The sequence below is a fragment of the Zophobas morio genome, unplaced genomic scaffold (genome assembly GCF_036711695.1).
Source record: "Zophobas morio isolate AGI-343-1 ecotype UQ-CSIRO unplaced genomic scaffold, CSIRO_AGI_Zmor_V1 ptg000143l, whole genome shotgun sequence".
NCBI lineage: Eukaryota > Metazoa > Arthropoda > Insecta > Coleoptera > Tenebrionidae > Zophobas > Zophobas morio.
Window position 1 is genome coordinate 127,795 of NW_026972247.1, and position 3,560 is coordinate 131,354.

Genomic DNA, 3,560 nt, shown 5'->3' on the forward strand with positions numbered 1-3,560 from the left:
TATAATAAGCTAAAAAAAACTTAGTAACAACTTAAAAAAATTATAAAATAATAAAAATTTAAAAAATATAAAAAAATTTTTAAATAAAAATTAGTGACATTAAAAGGAATTAAAAAAAAATTTATAAAAAAATATAAAAAAAATATTTAGTTAAACATTAAAAAAAACCTAAAAACGTTCACAGTCATAGTGATACTAATACTAATACTAATTATAATAAACAAACCCGCTAAAATTGCTTACACCGAAGTCATTTACAAAATTTCAAATAATTTTCAGCTATGGAAATTGAAAGGGACCCGTCAGAATGCCACTAAACAACTTATCCGAGAGAAAATGTCCCCACTAACATTAAATGATTGTAAGTTATTATCTAATATAAACGATATTTTAATTTTGTCGAGACTGCGGTAAGGCTCTTATTTGTAGTAAAAGTTTTTCACTATAGCTTCAAATAAATTAGAAGTTAGAAATTGATAATTTTAATATTTGGTCTTCTATTTATTTCGTTTTTTAAGCTAGATAGCTTAACGTCAGTGCAAGTTGTGAATATATGCGTTTTAAGTAAAGTCATACTGATATATCGTGTCTAATTAGTAATTATTTTTTATTGAGATATATATATATATATATATATATATGGAAACTTCATAAGTAGCATTAAAAAAGATTACTTCAAAGGATTCAATTTGAATGGTCTTCGGCTATCAGTGCTCTTCCGCGGAGCTGGTGGCTATGGCCAATAGTGTTCTTTCCCTATGCCATGGTAGATACTTGGTACTAGTACTATATATATATCCGCGTCACTCCCAAGTCTATAACTTTCAAAACCGTACTAACCAATTAAGAACAAGTAACGTTGTAGTGTAATAGACTATTACTTACCTTTTCCCTTTGCCTTATTTTTTTTTTTATTCTTTACTAATATTCACTTTAACTTATAACACTCAATTTAGGAATCTTAGCAGTAATAGCATATCATTAATAGGGGATGGTTTCTTTGCCGAATTAAGCGCATTAGGTTATTTGTAAAAACCTTTTATTATTAAATTTATTTTCTAATATTAAGGCTAATTGTTTTTGAGTTGTACAATAAAAGAGATTTAAAAAAGAACCAGCTTACTGCCCTCGGGAATTTCATGTTCTCCCTGGAAAATTCAAACGTTATATGTTTGAGTATAATTAATTAGAACGAGCGGTTGATTGTATATCAAAAAGAATTCAATTTTAGTAAAACTTGAGTTTTCTAACAATTTTACTCCTTTTTAAGTCCACAACAGCCAAAACCGTACCAAGCCAATCAAAAACAAGTTATAATATAATTTAGGGTTCTTTTCCATAATCGCATATCAACAGAGATGATTTCTTTTGGCAGACCAAGCGCACTGACTCTGTTGTAAAACCTCTATATAAAATTTATTTCTAATTTTAAGGGTAATTGCTTTTGTGTTGTACAACAAAAGATATTTACATTATAACCTACTTACTGGCATCTGGAAAGGTTGCTCTCATCCCTGGGAAATTTATACTATTTGTAAGTTTAAGTAAACTTATAAGAACAAGTGGTTATTGTATAATATAAGTATTTTATTAAACTATTAATTAGCTAATAACTTTTTTGCCTTCTAAAGATTGAAGTAAAAATTTTACTTGAAAGAGAAGGGTTTGTTCTCCGAGTTAAACAAGATCTTCATAGTTTATAAGTTTACTATATTATAGTTTGCTTATTGTATTATTAATGTAGAGAAGGTATGTTTTTAGTAAAATTTTAACTAGAAAGGCAGCTTTTTTTTTTACATAAATTTTTGCTTTATGTATAGTACAATAAGATATTTACTGGAAGACCTTTTTTATAGTTTGACAAATAAAAGCTACCTCAGTGGAAACCCAATAATTAAAATTAAGCCTCACACTTTTGGTAATAACACTTTATTGTCAAAAAATTTGTTTTTTTTTAATTTTTCTGTTCTTTCTCTAACTTTTTAATTAGACAACTATAAGAGGTATCGAACTTGAAGAATTTCTTTGCTGCTCACGTTTTTATCATGAAAAAATAAGATATAATAGTGGACAATGACCGCATATGAGGGGGAAATTGTAAAATAGGACATTTTTGATAGAAATGAATGTAATGCTTCGAAGCTTCCAATCAAAGGTGTTACTCCAACACCCCTTCCCTCCTCCTCTTTAAGCGCAGAACACACTACACTGGTAGTCTAAAATTTGCCCATTATCACTTCCTACAAGGCCTGAGTTTAGTGCAGCAGCAACTTCTAGAACTTTTAATCTTTACGATTTGCTCGCACTAAGCTAGTTTTTGCCTAGTTCTCCTAAACATACTCAATAAAATGGGTGTTTACACGAATTATTTTTTTCATCGTCTCTATATTCTCTTTAAAAAATAAAGCTATGTAGCCCTCAGAATATATAAATTAGTAAAGGATGACTACGAATTAAGGCAAATAAAAGGAAGAAAGAGCGAAACATTGTATTGCCCCGTGGAGAAGAGGTAGTGAAATTTTGCGGTTGGTCGGTAAATTGAGCGCAGACTATTATAATTGAAGAGAAGTTTGCGCTAGAAATATCTAACTTGCACTGTGGAGACAGGAATTACCTATAAGTTAAATAGTTAAAATTTCTAAAGTAACAATATCTTAATATTGACTACTAGAGTATTATTTTAATGGACTTAACGTAATAGTTAAAACTTTGAACTGCATCTTTTACTTGGTAAAGGGTACAAAAATCAATCCCTAATTTAATAAATCCACGTCTGTAAAAAAATAAAAAATAAAAGTAAAAATGAGTAAATTATAAAAAAACGTACAATATATCTAAATATTAAGCAAGTGTAAAATGAACAGTTAAAAAACCATTAAGGAAAAAACGCTAGAGTTGTGTTTTTTGGTTATCAGCTTGATTTTCTATCTCTTCGAAGGAAATATTTCTGACCGAAGGACTGAAAAAACGGAAAATATCGGGCTCGTACTCCGCCATTCGGCTTAGAGTGAGGAAAACCCCTAAAAACTGCTACCGAGAGAAAAAGCCTTAAGCACAAGATCCGGGGCCGCCCGGGAGACACTGGCTAGCAACTTGCCAAGCAGATCTCTCCGATTTTGAGCTCCTCATCCAGGAGGGAAGAGTCCCTGCACTTGACAATTTATTTATATAACCTATATTTATGAATGACAGCTCCTGATACTTGATCAAGTCAGAAAACTTTCGAATACTCGAACTCTCAGTCAGGAGTGCTCGCAGACATTACAATACAGCTTTCTATCGATGTGTCATTATCTTCTTGGCCACCGCTCACGCCCATCACGTGGGCGGCGATCCCGTTTCATGGCTTGTAATCAACTTTGCTCATTAGCAGGCGATAAGTGTGCTTGACTAGCCTGTCGTAAGAGGCATTTGAATTACATTGGAAGACGACGTCAATAGAGACATGGTGAAGTGTTTCATTTCGCACAAACCACGACGCATTTATCATCACGTGCAGTATGCTGCACTATAGCACTCTTGACAATTTGTAAAGTCTACGCCAAAAATAGCTTTACGAT

The 3,560-nt window shown here is 31.5% G+C and overlaps 1 long non-coding RNA gene across 1 annotated transcript; it reads left to right on the plus strand.

The window, feature by feature from the left end:
- The first annotated feature begins 1,190 nt into the window (after window positions 1-1,190).
- LOC135145317 (uncharacterized) lies at window positions 1,191-2,320 on the plus strand. Its single transcript, XR_010283408.1, has 4 exons — window positions 1,191-1,396; window positions 1,464-1,534; window positions 1,857-1,918; window positions 1,991-2,320. It is a non-coding gene; the product is annotated as an uncharacterized LOC135145317 (long non-coding RNA).
- The last annotated feature ends 1,240 nt before the right edge of the window (window positions 2,321-3,560 follow it).